This window comes from Phoca vitulina, unplaced genomic scaffold (assembly GCF_004348235.1).
Source record: "Phoca vitulina isolate PV1807 unplaced genomic scaffold, GSC_HSeal_1.0 scaffold87, whole genome shotgun sequence".
Taxonomy (NCBI): Eukaryota; Metazoa; Chordata; class Mammalia; order Carnivora; family Phocidae; genus Phoca; species Phoca vitulina.
The window spans coordinates 172,115-189,713 of NW_022589790.1; the positions used below are offsets into that span (position 1 = coordinate 172,115).

General features: G+C 41.9%; 1 protein-coding gene across 5 annotated transcripts in view; it reads right to left on the reverse strand.

Annotated features, from left to right (window-relative positions):
• The window catches only part of LOC116626420 (H-2 class I histocompatibility antigen, Q10 alpha chain-like), a 72,239-nt gene that overhangs the window by 31,294 nt on the left and 23,346 nt on the right, over window positions 1–17,599 (reverse strand). For 4 of the 5 annotated variants that reach the window (XM_032395730.1, XM_032395732.1, XM_032395733.1 and 1 more), the window contains one exon: window positions 11,973–12,048. The gene's annotated coding sequence lies outside the window, so the exon portion shown is untranslated. Of the gene's footprint in view, window positions 1–11,972; window positions 12,049–13,079; window positions 13,122–17,599 lie in introns of those variants that run through there. The other variant, XM_032395729.1, reaches the window with a different exon arrangement.

Consider the following 17,599-nt stretch of genomic DNA (forward strand, 5'->3'; position numbering starts at 1 on the left):
ATATATATATATATATATATATATATATATATATATATATATATACATACACATATATGAGAAAAGCCTGAGACTAGAGAGTATCACTGGGTTTCTTTCATCTTGCTACCCAAACATCTACACTTGGGTGCTGATCAAAACTGAAAGTAGGATCTCCATCTATGACTACTCAAAGATCAGAATTCCCCTTTTTGTTTTTATTGTTTTTTTTATTTAATTTAATTTTATTATGTTATGTTAGTCACCATACAGTACATCATTAGTTTTTGATGTAGTGATCCATGATTCATTGTTTTTGTATAACACCCAGTGCTCCTCCTTAATACCCATCACCAGGCTAACACATTCTCCTACCCCCCGCCCCTCCAAAACCCTCAGACTGTTTCTTGGAGTCCATAGTCTCTCATGGTTCATCTCCCTTTCCGATTTCTCCCCCTACATTTTTCTGTTCCTTCTCCTAATGTCCTCCATGCTATTCCTTATGTTCCATAAATATGTGAAACCATATGATAACTGACTTTCTCTGATTGATTTATTTCACTTAGCATAATCTCCTCCAGTTCCATCCATGTGGATGTAAAAGTTAGGTATTCATCCTTTCTGATGGCTGAGTAATATTCCATTGTACATATGGACCACATCTTCTTTATCCATTCATCTGTTGAAGGGCATCTCAGCTCTTTACACAGTTTGGCTATTGCGGAAATTGCTGCTATGAACACTGGGGTGCATATGGCCCTTCTTTTCACTACATCTGTGTCTTTGGGGTAAATACCCAGGAGTGCAATTGCTGGGTCATAGGGTGGCTCTATTTTTATTTTTTTGAGGAACCTCCACACTGTTTTCCAAAGTGGCTGGACCAACTTGCATTTCCACCAACAGTGTGAGGGGGTTCCCCTTTCTCCACAACCTCTCCAACATTTGTTGTTTCTTGCCTCGTCAATTTTTGCCATTCTAACTGGTGTAAGGTGGTATCTCAATGTGGTCTTGATTTGAATTTCCCTGATGGCTAATGATGATGAACATTTTTTCATGTGTCTGTTAGACATTTGTACGTCTTCTTTAGAGAAGTGCCTGTTCATGTCTTCTGCCAATTTTTTGACTTGGCTATTTGTTTTTTAGGTGTTGAGTTTGAGAAGTTCTTTATAGATCTTGGAAATCAGTGCTTTGGAAATCAGTGTCATTTGCAAATATCTTCTCCCATTCTGTGGGTTGCCTCTTTGTTTTGTTGACTTTTTCCTTTGCTGTGCAGAAGCTTTTTATCTTGAGGAAGTCCCAAAAGATCATTTTTGCTTTTGCTTCACTGGCCTTTGGAGACATGTCTTGAAAGAACTTGCTGTGGGCGATGTCAAAGAGGTTACTGCCTATGTTGTCCTCTAGGATTTAGATGGATTCCTGTGTCACATTGAGGTCTTTTAACCATTTTGAGTTTATCTTTGTGAATGGTGTTAGAGAATGGTCGAGTTTCATTCTTCTGTAAATAGCTGTCCAATTTTCCCAGTACCATTTATTGAAGAGCCTGACTTTTTCCATTGCATATTTTTTCCTGCTTTGTCGAAGATTACTTGACCATAGAGTTGAGGGTCCATATCTGGGCCCTCTATTCTCTTCAGTTGGTCTATATGTCTGTTTTTGTGCCAGTACCATGCTGTCTTGGTGATCACAGCTTTGTAATATAGCTTGAAATCAGGCAACGTGATGCCCCCAGCTTTGTTTTTCTTTTTCAACATTTCCTTGGCAATTCGGGATCTTTTCTGATTCCATAGAAATTTTAGAATTGTTTGTTCCAGCACTTTGAAAAATGTCACTGGAACTCTGATCGGGATGGCATTGAAGGTATAGATTGCTCTGGGTAGCATAGACATTTTAACAATGTTTATTCTTCTGATCCATGAGCATGGAATGTTTTTCCATCTTTTTGTGTATTCTTCAATTTCTTTCATGAGTGTTCTGTAGTTCCTAGAGTATAGATCCTTTACCTCTTTGGTTAGGTTTATTCCGAGGTATCTTATGGTTTTTGGTGCTATTGTAAATGGAATCAATTCTCTAATTTCTCTTTCTACAGTTGCATTGTTAGTGTATAAGAAAGCAACTGATTCCTGTGTATTGATTTTGTATCCTGCCACATTACTGAATTGCTGGATGAGTTCTAGTAATTTGGGGGTGGAGTCCTTCGGGTTTTCCACATAAAGTATCATGTCATCTGCAAAGAGAGAGAGTTTGCCTTCTTCTTTGCCAATTTGAATACTTTTATTTGGTTTTGTTGTCTGATTGCTGAGGCTAGGACTTCTAGTACTATGTTGAACAATAGTGGCAAGAGTGGGCATCCTTGACGTGTTCCTGATCTTAAGGGAAAGGCCCTCATCTTTTCCCCATTGAGGATGATATTCACTGTGGGTTTTTCATAGATGGATTTTATGAACTTGAGGAATGTTCTATCCCTGCACTCTGAAGAGTTTTAATCAGGAAAGGATGCTGTATTTTGTCAAATGTTTTTCTGCATCAATTGAGAGGATCATATGGTTCTTCTCTCTCCTGTTATTAATGGGTTCTATCACAGTGATTGATTTGTGAATACTGAACCACACTTGCACCCTAGGGATAAATCCCACTTGGTCATGGTGGATGATCCTTTTAATGTATTGTTGGGTCCTATTAGCTAGGATTTTGTTGAGGATTTTGGAATCCATATTCATCAGGGATATCAGTCTGAAATTCTCCTTTTGGATGGGTTCTTTGCCTGGTTTGGGGATTAAGGTAATGCTGGCTTCATAGAATGAGTCTGGAAGCTTTCCTTCTGTTTCTAATTTTGAAACAGCTTCAGTAGAATAGGTATTATTTCTTCTTTGAATGTTTGGTAGAATTCCCCAGGGAATCCATCAGGCCCTGGACTCTTGTTTTTTGGAAGGTTTTTGATCACTGCTTAATTCTCATTACTGATTATGGTCTATTCAGGTTGTTAATTTCTTCCTGTTTCAGTCTTGGCATTTTATAGGTTCCAGGAAGACATCCATTTCTTCCAGGTTGCTTAATTTATTGGTATATAGTTGTTGATAATAATTTCTAATAATTGTTTCTATTTCCTTGGTGTTAGTCGTGATCTCTCCCCTTTCATTCATAATTTTATTAATTTGGGTCCTTTCTCTTTTCTTTTGGGTAAGTCTGGCCAGTGGTTTATCGATCATTAATTCTTTCAAAGAACCAGCTTCTAGTTTTGTTGATCTGATCTCTGTGTTTCTGGTTTCTAATTCATTGATTTCTGCTCTAATCTTAATTTTTTCTCTTCTAATGCGCGGCTTATGCATTGTTTGTTGCTTTTTCTCTAGTTCCTTAAGGTGTAGAGTTAGTTGGTGAAATTTCTGTTTTTTTGAGTGAGGCTTGGATGGCTATGTATTTCCCCCTTAGGACCGCCTTTGCAGTATCCCATACGTTTTGGACTGATGTGTTTTTGTTCTCATTGGTTTCCATGAATTGTTTAAGTTCTTCTTTGATTTCCTGGTTGACCCAAACATTCTTGAGCAGAGTGGTCTTTAGCTTCCAAGTGTTTGAATTTCTGCCAAATTTTTTCTTGTGATTGAGTTCCAGTTTTAAAGCATTGTGGTCTGAGAATAAGCAGGGAATAATCTCAATCTTTTGGTATCAGTTGAGACCTGATTTGTGACCCGGTATGTGGTCTATTCTGGAGAAAGTTCCATGTGCACTCGAGAAGAATGAGTATTCTGTTGTTTTAGGGTGGAATGTTCTGTAAATATCTATGAGGTCCATCTGGTCCAGTGTGTCATTCAAAGCTCTTGTTTCTTTGTTGATTTTCTTTCTTTCTTTCTTTTTTTTTTTTTTAAAGATTTTATTTATTTATTTGACAGAGAGAGACACAGCGAGAGAGGGAACACAAGCAGGGGGAGTGGGAGAGGGAGAAGCAGGCTTCCCGCCGAGCAGGGAGCCCGATGCGGGGCTCGATCCCAGGACCCTGGGATCATGACCTGAGCCGAAGGCAGACGCTTAACGACTGAGCCACCCAGGCGCCCCTCTTTGTTGATTTTCTGCTTAGATGATCTGTCTATTGCTGAGAGTCGAGTATTGAGGTCTCCTACAATTAATGTATTGTCATCAATATGACTTTTTAATTTGGTTAACAGTTGGCTTATGTAGATGGCTGCTCCCATGTTGGGAGCGTAGATATTTACAATTGTTAGATCTTCTTGTTGGATAGACCCTTTAAGAATGATTTAGTGTCCTTCTGTGTCTCTAATGACAGTCTTTAGCTTAAAATCTAATTTGTCTGTTATAAGAATTGCTTCCCCCTGGGGAAGGTTTCTTTTGAGGTCCATTGGCATGAAAGATGGTTCTCCATCCGTTCACTTTCAGTCTGGATGTATCTTTAGGTTCAAAATGAGTCTCTTGTAGACAGCACATGAATGGGTCCTGTCTTTTTATCCAATCTGCAACCCTGTGCCGTTTTATGGGCGTATTTAAGCCATTCACGTTGAGAGTGATTATTGAAAGATATGAATTTATTGTCATTGTGTTGCCTGTGAAAACCTTGTTTCTATAGATTGTCTCTGTTAATTTCTGTTCTATATCACTCTCGGGGTCTTTCTCCTTTTATAGATCCCCTCTTAATATTTCTTGCAGGGTCGCCTTAGTAGTCACATATTCTTTCAGTTTTTGCCTGTCCTGGAAGCTCTGCATCTCTCCATCCTTTCTAAATGACAGCCTTGCTGGATAAAGTATTCTTGGCTGCATGTTCTTCTCGTTTAGTACCCTGAATATGTCTTCCCAGCCCTTTCTGGCTTGCCAGGTCTCTGTGGATAGGTCTGATGTTATTCTGATGTTCCTCCCTCTGTACATAAGGAATCTCTTCCCCCTAACTACCCTTAAGATGGTTTCCTTGGTTCTAAGACTTGCGAGTTTTACTATTACATGCTGGGGTGTTGGCCTGTTTTCCTTGATCTTGGGAGGGGTCCTCTCTGCCTCTAGGACACGAATGTTTGTTTCATTCCCCAGATTAGGGAAGTTCTCAGCTATGATTTGCTCAAATATATTTTCTAGCCCTCTCTTTCTCCACCCCTCAGGGACCTGACATTCTCTCATATTTTGACATTGGAACATTTCATGGTGTCACTCATTTCTCTATTTTCATGGATTCTGAATTGTTTTTCCCTGGCCTTCTCTTTTCCCTTCTTTTCTATCAATTGGTCTTCTAGATCACTAATTCATTCTTCTGCCTCACTTACCCTAGCTGTTAGATTATCTAGATTAGATTGGATCTCATTGATAGCATTTTTAAGTTCTTCCAGTTCAGCTTTCATTTCTGCCCTTAGGGACTCTATGTTGCCATTAATTGATTTCTCCATTCTTGCTATTGTCTTCACAATTGCTAGCCTGAATTCCATCTCTGACATCTTGGTTATATCTGGATCCATTTGTAAATCTGTGGCAGAAGTCACAGTCTCTGAGTCTTTCCTATTTTGGGGGTTCCTCCTCCTAGTCATTCCGTTGAGGGGTGGTTGAGGGAATGTACATAGTCCAAATTATTGACCACAACCCAAGCAAGATACACCTGTTTTATAGGGATATCAGGGTTGCCGGCCTCTTGTTCTCAGCCTGTCTTCTGGGGGAGGAGCCTGCCACGCTGTTACTCAGGCAACCCTGTTTGGGCAGAGTTGCCCTGCCCCCTGTGGGGTGGATGGGCTCAGTGAAAACCGGTTTTTTGAGGCTTTTGTTTTCTGGTGGCTTTCCCTGGAGAGACCATTTCCAACCCTCTGCCTCAGAGCAGAGATTGCAGTCTGTTCTTCAGTGAGCTCTCCAGGCCACACTATCTTCGTTTCTGTCTGTGCTGCTAGAAACTGCAGTGTCCTGGGTTATGCGCCCCTCAGCTCTCCCAGTCCTCACTCCAGGTCAGGGCACGTCTCTGCCCTTTGTGTTTCTAAAACCACCAGCCACCCCCAGTTTGCACACGTGGCTCTGCAGCTCTAGGTTTCAGTCCAGGGAGCTGCCCTAAAGTCCTTTCCCCATCACTACCGCTACCATTCTGTGAGTCTGTGCCCAGTCCCCAGCATGGGATGCTTTTTTGCTCCTGTGTCATTTCACCTTCCCAGCGCCAGCGCTTATGGCAGCTCCCTCCCTCTTCCATTTATCTTGGGATATGTGCCCATAGAATCAGGGCTCCCCACTTCATACCTTGAAACCAACCACCTGCAATATTCTGTTTGTAGAGATCCAGATCTATCTTCTTACATCTCAGGCTGATTTCATGGGTGTTCAGAGTGGTCTGGTAGATATCCAGCTCAATTCTGGGACTGGTTGGAATAGGGTCCCCTACTCCTCCGCCATCTTTTCCTGAACCCATCAGAATTCCCCTTTTGAAGGGATAACTTTCTGGTGTACCTAAAGAATCTTTGCAATAATTTAAAACAAAAAAAGAACAAGTTATTGGAAATGGTTTAAGTTTATTTATGACCCCTATTTTACTAGGATAACATTCTGAGACTCAATTTAGAAGTAATCTATAAACTTTTTCAAGGCATAAAACAATAGTTGAAAAAGAATACATATAGTATAACATATTTATAAAATTTAATGTATAAATTATACTTTTGTAAAATATGGAAACATAAGCTATCACAAAAATAAATATAATATAATACAACACCCTATGATTCAGCAATTGTACTATTAGGTATTTACCCAAAGGATACAAAAATTCTGATTCAAAGGGACACACATACCCTGATGTTTATAGCAGCATTATCAGCAATAGCCAAATTAAGTGTCCATCGACTGATGACTGGATAAAGATGTGGTATATATATATATATATATATATATATATATGCAATGGAATATTACCTAATCCTAAAAAAGAATGAAATCTTGGAGCGCCTGGGTGGCTTAGTCAGTTAAGCATCTGCTTCGGCTCAGGTCATGATCACAGGGTCCTGGGATCAAGCCCCACATTGGGCTCCCTGCTCAATGGGGAGCCTGCTTCTCCCTCTCCCTCTGCTGCTCCCCCTGCTTGTGTGCTCACTCTCTGTCAAATAAATAAACAAAATCTTAAAAAAAAAAAAAAAAACCAGAATGAAATCTTGCCATTTGCAATGACGTCGATGGAGCTAGAGAGTATTATGCAAGGGAAATAAATCAGTCAGAGAAAGACACATACTATATGATTTCAGTCATATATGGAATTTAAGAAACATAACAGATGAACATAGGGGAAAAAGAGAAAGAAGCAAGCCATAAAGCCAACTCTTAACTATAGAGAACAAACTGAGGGTTACTAGAGAGGAGGTGGGTGGGGGGATGGGTTAGATGGATGAAGTATATTAAGGAGTGCACTTGTGATAAGCACTGGGTGTTTTATGTAAGTGATGAATCAGTAAATCCTACACATGAAACTAACTGTATGTTAACTAACAAATTTAAATAAAAACTTAGAAGAAAAAGAAAATTTAAAAATAAGGAAAAACAGGTAGGATAAACACAAAATTCAGGAGAGTGGTTACTTTTGGGAGTGGGCTTTAGAGTTGGGATGGAAAGGGGATATGATCAGGAAGGATAATAATGGGTATTTCATCTGGAGTTGCATGTTTTTCATTCTAAGAAGTTAGATCGTGATGTATAGTTGTTTCATTAGTTAGTTCTCTAGAGAAACAGAATCAATAAGATATTTGTCTGTGTATTTGTGTGTACATTCATACATAAAAAGATTTATTATAAGGTATTATATCACATGATTATGGAAGCTGAGAAGTCCCATGATCTACTGTCTACAAGCTGGAGACCCAGGAAACCAGTGGCATAGTTTGAAGACGTGAAAGACCAAGAGTCAATAATGTAGATGCCAGTCCAAGTTTGAAGGCATGAGAATCAGGAGTGCTAAATGCAAAAAAAAAAAATTGATATCCCAGCTCAGTAGTCAGGCAGAGCAAATTCAACCTTTTTCTACCTTTTTGTTCTATTCAGGCTCTCAATGTATTGGATGATATCCACCCACACTGTGGAGGGCCATCAACTTTACTCAGCCAACCAATTCAAATGCTAGTATCTTCCAGAAATACCCTCATGGACAAACCCAGGAATAATATTTAACCAGATATCTGGGCATCCCTAAACCCATTCAAGTTGACACATAAAATTAACCATCACAGGTGTTTCCTCCTTATAACTTTTGTCAGTCTGAAATATTTTATGATTAATAAACATTAAAATAAAACATTTCCTTCAATTTATCTACATTTTCAGAATATTCCTCATTTTTTATTAACCCATTTAATTTATTTTTATTGAAATATAACTGACATGTAACATGGTGCTTTTTTGTGTTTTATCCATCTTATTCTCCTAGCAATGCTTTACCATAAGGGGTATTACTATTCTTATTACAAATAAAAATGCTAAGGTTCAGAGGTTGAAAAGGACAGCTCATGAAGACCCAGGTGCCCCTTGCAATATCAGATGGTGTTTGAAGAACTTTGGATCTGCCATCCCCTGGTTGTAACTCAGGTTATAACCTGAGTCTCATAGAGGGAGAAGACCTCCCTGGAACCCAGGTGCTTAGTTCCCAGTCCATGTTGATCCCAGCTTGAGCATCATAGAGTATCCCACCTACACTCCAATGATGGGGCAGTGTGGCTTTGGCCAAAGGTGGAGTCACCTGGGGGGCTGAAGGCACTGATGAGGGTCTCTGGAGGTATAAAAATCCCACCTAGAGAAATGAGTGACCTACCTGAGCCCTCTGAATCCAGGACTTCTTGCTTCAAACCTGACCTCTCTGTATTTTGAAGACAGAGCTCAAAGTGGGGCAGAACAAGTCTCCCAGTGCTGACTCACCATTAGCTCACAGACTCATGTCTTGTCACTTTTAGTTACCAGCAAAAGGTCTGCTGATCCCCCAGACACAGCACATATCTGACCAGCCCACTTTGGCCATAGCCTGCATCTTCCCATTATCTTACAGCATCTTTTCTTATAATCACCATTAACTCAAGCACAGTGTCTGCTAATACCCAATAGCTTAACACTCTGTTCAGACCTTGGTTCCTGAACACTGTGCCCAGAGTTCTGACCTCCTTGGCCTGTGACCAAGGTCCCGCCCTATGGACAATGCCCTCAGCATTGGCTTAGCAACTAACTTTATCCCAACTCAGACCTGTAGGATTGGTGCAACTGAACACCTCTTTCAGATAAAAATTTTGAATCTGTCATCCCTGAAATAATATTTCTGTAACATCTCAATTAGAGGCCTAATTCTGGCCTTTGCCCAAGCATGTTGGAGAAAGAGGCAGAAGGTAAGAAAATATGCCTGTCAGGGCTTTCCTCCCCTGACCACATCAGCAATAAGAACTCTCAGCAGGGGCACCTGGGTGGCTCAGTTGGTTAAGCTTCTGACTCTGGTTTTGGCCTCAGGTCAGGATCTCAGGGTCATAGGGTCTAGCCTGCATGGGGCTCCATGCTCAGTGGAAAGTCTGCTTGAGATTCTCCCCTTCTACCCTCCCCTCTTCCCCCCTCTCTCATAAATAAATAAATTAAAAAAAAAAAAGAACTCCCAGTGTTAATCCTCAGCAGACCTCCAATCACCACTCACTGGCTTCTATGAGTCTCTTTCTGGGAACACAGGAGACCACATCCGAAGCCCCCTGCAGCCAGCCTGGGCCTGTGACTAATTTCGGCCAATGGGTGTTAAGCATAGGGTTCGGTGTCTCCCTTGGGCCATCACTTGGGTAAATACAAGGATGATGAGTGACCTCAGCATCATGGCAGTGTGAGTTGCTTCCTGTGTCTCTCTTCTTCAATTTACAACTACTAAGTCATATATAACCCAACAAAGGTTCCTCTGCATAACATGCCAGGACCTTGGAGATATCCATACATCTGTACATTAGAAGGTGGGGGGGGGGGAGGTGAATGGGGAGATGGGGTAACTGAATAATGGGCATTAAGGAGGGCACTTGATGTAATGAGTGATGTCGGAAAGACATTAGGTTTCAAAGATGGTGACCAAGAAAGAATTCCTGAGACATCTTTGGTGCAAAAAGGTGGTTTTATTAAAGCATGGGGACAGGACCCTTGGGCAGAAAGAGCTGCACCAGGGTGGCCCGTTATATATTTTCAAGTTGGGAGGGGGTTAGGGATAGTGTAAGTCTCTAAGGAATTTTGGAAGCAAGGTTTCCAGGACCCTGAGGGGGCTAGCTATTGTTGGGAAAAGGTCATTTATTACCATCTAATAAAACCTTAGGCATGAGACCCTTCAGATGTATATCAGTGGGCCGTATGCTCCGGCGATGACTGCCAACACATATCTTGGGGGGTTTAGAGATAAAGGAAATTTCTAAAGGAATTTTTGTATGTTAAAGTAGGCTTACAGGAAGGAGGGAGGGGTTCAGGCTAGGATTGCCTTTTGCCCTTAGCAAAGTGTCAACATTGAGGCAGTTGAGTCCCTAGAGGAATGTCACTCGGCCTGTTTCAAGGACTTGTCAGTGGGCTGTAGGTAGTAAGGAAATTTAATAATTTTTCTGCTGCTTTTCTTTCCCACATCATACCTACCAGGAGAAGTAGAAGGGGGCTATTCTTTTGGGAAACAATCCTCAAATAAATGTGGAACCACAAAAAATTGCAAAAAGCCACAACAATTCTAGGAAAAAAAGAACGGGGTGGGGGGATCCAAGATGGCGACCGAGTAGGAGGACCCTAGGCTCCTCTCCTCCCTCAAACACAAGTAGATAACTATTAAATCATTCTAAATACCCCAGAAATCAAACAGAAGACTGACAGAAACTCCAAACTAAAGGGAGAAAAGAAGCCACATCAAAGACGTTAAGAAGTGCAGAACCTTGGTTTGGGGGAGAAACAGATCCCTAGTGCTGTGGAGGGGAGAAAGCCAAGGTCGCAAAGAAAGGGGAGAGAGACAGAGAGAGGAGCACACAGTGGAATGCATAGGAGAACATTTCCCCAGAACCATTGGCTGGGAAAACATAAAGAACTGATTTCCTTAAGTTCTTGCAACTACCAGGGCTTAAACACTGGAGTTTTAAAGGTCAGTTGGCTTTGCTGGGATAGAGCCCTAAGAGTGCTATCCTGCTCCTGGAGTGAAAGCAGGCACAGGACTGGGCAGACAGCCTGGAAACAACAATCTGAAGAATGCCTGGGGCACACAGAGGGGAGACTGTTCGCTCCTCTTGGAGTGCCTCCCAGAGAGTCAGCTTTCACAGAGATGCCTCTCTGGGGACAAAAGAGCCAGCAGGCACCATTTCCCTCCCCCACCATTCAGCATAAACACAGAGCCACCTGCTGGAAATAGCATAGCATGACGCTGGCTGCCTAACTGGCTTACACCAAGCCCAGCCCCCTGCTTTCTGGCAAGACTGCCTTTTTCAGACAAGCTTGCCTAAGGCTCAGCACAGCGGGCCCCTCCCCCAGAAGTCCTGCACAGACTCTTGGCATCACGTCCCTAAAGCCTGGAGCTTTAGAAATCAGCAGGCATGGCTGGGATAAAGCCCTGAGGCCACTGAGCTGTTCCTGGAGAAAAGTCAGGCAAGCAACCCAGAGGCAGGCAGTTGGAAACAGCAATCTGAAAAATACCTGGGACACACAGAGGGGAGATGATTCACTTCTCTCAGAGTGCTTCCTAGAGGGGCAACAATCAGGGAGATTCCTCTCCAGGGACAAAGGGGCCAGCTGGTGCCATTTCCCTCCCCTGCCACTCAGCAAAAATACAGAGCTCCCAGCTGTGAGAGGTGCAGCGCCAACACTGGCTGACTAACCTGCTTACACCAAGTCCCACCCCCCTGAGCTCTGGTGAGACTGCCCCTCTCAGTCAAGCTCTGGACAGTCTTAAAGTCACAGACCCTTCCCCAGAAAATAAGCCAACACCCTGCCCCATACCACGTCTCCCAACCACAGACTTCTGCAGGGCTTTAGTTCTAGTGGAAGTAGTATCAGGACTCATTTAAAAGTAGACCAAAGCAACTTACCTAAAACTCACCAGATTCTGGCCAAGGACCAAACACTGTGCACTTCAGGCAAGGAGATCCTCTGCAGATGATGGGCCTGAAGGATAGAGCAGCCAAAACACAACAGCTGAGTACACTCAGCACACACCACAGACCCTTAAGTGCCAAACCCTGGACACCATATGGCCTCTTCTTCATGAAGCCATCACTGTAGGAGCAGGAAATATAATGAGCTTTTCTAACACAGAGAAGGTTGAGAATTAGACAAAATGCCAAGACAGAGGAATTCATCTAAAATGAAAGAACAATGTAAGGACAGAGCCAGAGATCTAAATGAAACAGATATAAATAATATGCCTGATAGAGAATTTAAAGCAACAGTCATAAGGATATTCACTGGACTTGAGAAAAGAATGGAAGACATCAGGGAGACCCACAGAGATAAAAGAGTTAAAAAACAGAAATGAAAAATGCAATAACTGAGATTGGAAACAGGCTTGATGCATGAATAGAGGGCTGGAAGAAACAGAAGAATGAATGAATGATACAGAACATAAAATAATGGAGGGGCGGAGCAAGATGGCGGAGGAGTAGGAGACCTGGATTTCGTCTGGTCTCAGGAATTCAGCCGGATAGGGATCAAACCATTCTGAACACCTACGAACTCAACAGGCGATCAAAGAAAAGAAGAGCAACAACTCTCTGCACAGAAAAGCGACCACTTTCTGGAAGGTAGGACGTGCGGAGAAGTGAATCCGAGGCGATATTCGGGAGGATAGATGGGGGGAGGGGCCTCCGTCGGCCCCTTCTGGCAAGTGATAGAGCCCCGGAGCACAAAATCGGAACTTTTAGAGGTCGGCTCCGCTGAGGGACGTCGCTCCAGTGGCTAAGCGGGGGGTGGAAGCCTCGCGGGACAGTGTGGTCTCAGGACCCTCGGGGTCACACAAAGACCGGAGGTGCCTGAGTGCGGCAGAGCTCCCAGGTATCAGAGTGGGGAAGCCAGCTGCAGAGACGGAGCCCAGGCGCGGGCTCTCAGCTCGGGGTTGTCATAAACCGTGATCCGCGGCACAGTCGGGCCCCTGCTCCTCCAGCAGGGACCCAACAAGCGGCAGATCTGGGGAGACTCACCTTCTTCCCCCGGGAGGAGAGGCGCGGAAGTGCACTGCAGGCATCTGCTGGGTTTGGAGACTCCACCTGGGGTCGGGTGCCAGATAGAAAGGCGCGGTCACAGGCCGGGTGAGCACGGAGTGCAGCCAGAGACCAGAGAGGTGGGAGTGACTGACTGCTTTCCTCTGGGGGCGCACTGAGGAGCGGGGCCCCGAGTTCTCAGCTCCTCCGGGGCGGAGATTGGGAGGCCGCCATTTTCACTCTCGGCCTCCAAAGCTGTACGGAAAGCTTGCAGGGAACAAAAGCTCCGGAGAGCAAACCCGAGCAGATTACTTAGCCCGGACCGGCAAGGGCGGGGCAATTCTGCCTCCGGCAAAGACATTTGGGAACCACGGCAACAGGCCCCTCCCCCAGAAGATCAGCGAGAACAGCCAGCCAAGACCAAGTTTACCGATCAATGAGAATGGCAGAACTCCAGTGACAGGGCAATACTGCACATAGAATTCATGGCTTTTTTCCCCATGATTCTTTAGTCTTTCGAAGTTAATTTTTTTTTTAACTGTCTTTTTCTTTTTTTTTTTAATTTTTCTTTTCCTTTTTTCAACCAACATCTTATCAATCCCTTTTTTAAAAAAACATTTTTATTTTTCATTTTTAGAGTCATATTCTATCCCTTCATAGTAGTTACCCTTATTTTTGGCATATATATATAAGTTGTTCTCTCTTTAAAATTTTGGGATACAGTTTCTTCTAACACATAAAAATATACCCTAAATCTATTATGCTGAGCGAAATAAGTCAAACAGAGAAAGACATGTATCATATGACCTCACTGATATGAGGAATTCTTAATCTCAGGAAACAAACTGAGGGTTGCTGGAGTGGGGGGTGGGGTGGGAGGGATGGGGTGACTGGGTGATGGACACTGGGGAGGGTATGTGTTCTGGTAAGCGCTGTGAATTGTGCAAGACTGTTGAATCTCAGATCTGTACCTCTGAAACAAATAATGCAATATATGTTAAGAAAGAAAAAAAGAAGAAGAAGAATGTAGCAGGAGGGGAAAAATGAAGGGGGGGAATCGGAGGGGGAGAAGAACCATGAGAGACGATGGACTCTGAAAAACAAACTGAGGGTTCTAGAGGGGAGGGGGTTGGGAGGATGGGTTAGCCTGGTGATGGGTATTGAGGAGGGCACGTTCTGCATGGAGCACTGGGTGTTATGCACAAACAATGAATCATGGAACACTATATCTAAAACTAATGATGTAATGTATGGGGATTAACATAACAATAAAAAAAATTAAAAAAAAAATATATACCCTAAATCTCTAGTGTATGGCTTTGTTCTAGTCTCGTGCCTGATCACATTCTCTCCACTTTTTTTTTTTTAAATCCTCTTTTTTTCAAACAACTCCTTATCTTATCAATTACTTTTATAAAATCTTTTATAATTTTCATCTTTACAGTCACATTCCACCCCTTCAGCGTATTAAACCTTATTTTTGTACATATGTTAAGTTTTTCTTTCTTTAAAATTTGGGAGGCACTTTCTTCTAACAGACCAAAATACACCCAAAATCTAGTGTGTGGCACTGATCTATGCACCAGCCTGATCATATCTGATCATATTCTGTTTTTTGTTTTGTTTTGTTCTGTTTTTGTTTGTTGACAAAAAAACAAACTTTTTCTCTTTTCTTTCCTTCCCTTTCTTTCCCCCCGGTTTCAGGTCTTTTCTGATTTGTTTAGAGTATATTTTCTGGGGATGTTGTTACCCTGTTAGCATTTTGTTCTCTCATTCATCTATTCTCCTCTGCACAAAATGATAAGACGGAAAAAATCACCTCAAAAAAAAGAACAAGAGGCAATACTGACTGCCAGGGACCTACTCAATACGGACATTAGTACAATGTTGGAACTAGAGTTCAGAATGATGATTTTAAAGATACTAGCTGGGCTTGAAAAAAGCATGGAAGTTATTAGAGAAACCCTTTCTGGAGAAATAAAAGAACTAAAATCTAACCAAGTCGAAATCAAAAAGGCTATTAATGAGGTGCAATCAAAATTGGGGGCTCTAACTGCTAGGATAAATGAGGCAGAAGAGAATTAGCAATATAAAAGGCCAAATGATGGAAAATAAAGAAGCTGAGAAAAAGAGAGAGAAACAACTACTGGATCACGAGGGCAGAATTCGAGAGATAAGCGATACCATAAGACGAAACAACATTAGAATAATTGGGATCCTAGAAGAAGATGAGAGAGAGGGGCAGAAGGTATATTGGAGCAAATTATAGCAGAGAACTTCCCTAATTTGGGGAAGGAAACAGGCATCAAAATCCAGGAAGCACAGAGAACCCCTCTCAAAATCAATAAAAGTAGGTCAACACCCCGACATCTAAGAGTGAAACTTACGAGTCTCGGAGACAAAGAGAAAATCCTGAGAGCAGCTCGGGAGAAGAGATATGTAACCTACAATGGTAGAAACATTAGACTGGCAACAGACCTATCCACAGAGACCTGGCAGGCCAGAAAGGACTGGCATGATATACTCAGAGCACTAAATGAGAAAAATACGCAGCCAAGAATACTCTATCCAGCTAGGCTGTCATTGAAAATAGAAGGAGAGATAAAAAGCTTCCAGGACAAACAAAAACTAAAGGAATTTGCAAACATGAACCAGCCCTACAAGAAATATTGAAAGGGGTCCTCTAAGCAAAGAGAGAGCCTAAAAGCAACATAGACCAGAAAGGAACACAGACAATATACAATAACAGTCACCTTACAGGCAATACAATGGCACTAAATACATATCTTTCAATAGTTACCCTGAATGTAAATGGGCTAAATGCCCCAATCAAAAGACACAGGCTATCAGATTGGATAAAAAAACAAGACCCATCGATATGCTGTCTGCAAGAGACTCATTTTAGACCCAAAGACACCCCCAGATTGAAAGTGAGGGGGTGGAAAACCACTTACCATGCTAATGGACACCAAAAGAAAGCTGGGGTGGCAATCCTTTTATCACACAAATTAGAGTTTAAACCAAAGACTGTAATAAGACATGAGGAAGGACAACTATATCCTACTTAAAGGGTCGATCCATCAAGAAGATCTAACAATTGTAAATATCTATGCCCCTAACATGGCAGCAGCCAATTATATAAGGCAATTAATAACAAAAGCAAAGAAACACGTTGACAACAATACAATAATAGTGGGGAACTTTAACACCCCCCTCACTGAAATGGACAGATCATCTAAGCAAAAGATCAACAAGGAAATGAAGACTTTAAATGACACACTGGACCAAATGGACTTCACAGATCTATTCAGAACATTCCATCTCAAAGCAACAGAATACACATTCTTCTCTAGTGCCCATGGAACATTCTCCAGAATAGATCACATCCTAGGTCACAAATCAGGTCTCAACTGGTACCAAAAGATTGGGATCATTCCCTGCATATTTTCAGACCACAATGCTTTGAAACTAGAACTCAATCACAAGAGGAAAGTCGGAAAGAACTCAAATACATGGTGGCTAAAGAGCATCCTACTAAAGAATGAATGGGTCAACCAGGAAATTAAAGAAGAATTTTAAAAATTCATGGAAACCAACGAAAATGAAAACACAACTCTTCAAAATCTTTGGAATACAGCAAAGGCAGTCCTAAGGGGAAAGTATTATAGCAATACAAGCCTTTCTCAAGAAACAAGAAAGGTCTCAAATACACAACCTAACCCTATACCTAAAGGAGCTGGAGAGAGAACAGCAAATAAAGCCTAAACCCAGCAGGAGACCAGAAATAATAAAGATCAGAGCAGAAATCAATGAAATAGAAACCAAAAGAACAGTAGAACAGATCAACAAAACTAGGAGCTGGTTCTCTGAAAGAATTAACAAGATTGATAAACCCCTAGCCCGACTTATCAAAACAAAAGAGAAATGACCCAAAACAACAAAGTCATGAATGAAATAGGAGAGATCACAACCAACACCAAAGAAATACAAACAATTCTAAGAACATCTTATGAGCAACTATATGTCAGCAAATTCGATAATCTGGAAGAAATGGATGCATTCCTAGAGATGTATCAACTACCAAAACTGAACCAGGAAGAATAGAAAAGCTGAACAGACCTATAACCACTAAGAAAATTGAAGCAGTCATCAAAAATCTCCCAACAAACAAAAGCCCAGGGCCAGATGGCTTCCCAGGGGAATTCGACCAAACATTTAAAGCAGAATTAATAGCTATTCTTCTGAAACTGTTCCAAAAAATAGAAATGGAAGGAAAACTTCCAAACTCGTTTTATGAGGCCACCATTACCTTGATCCCCAAACCAGACAAAGACCCCATCAAGAAGGAGAATTACAGACCAATATCCTTGATGAATACGGATGCAAACATTCTCACCAAAATACTAGCCAATAGGATCCAACAGTACATTAAAAGGATTATTCACCACGACCAAGTGGGATTTATCCCTGGGCTGCGAGGTTGGTTCAACATCTGCAAATCAATCAATGTGATGCAACAC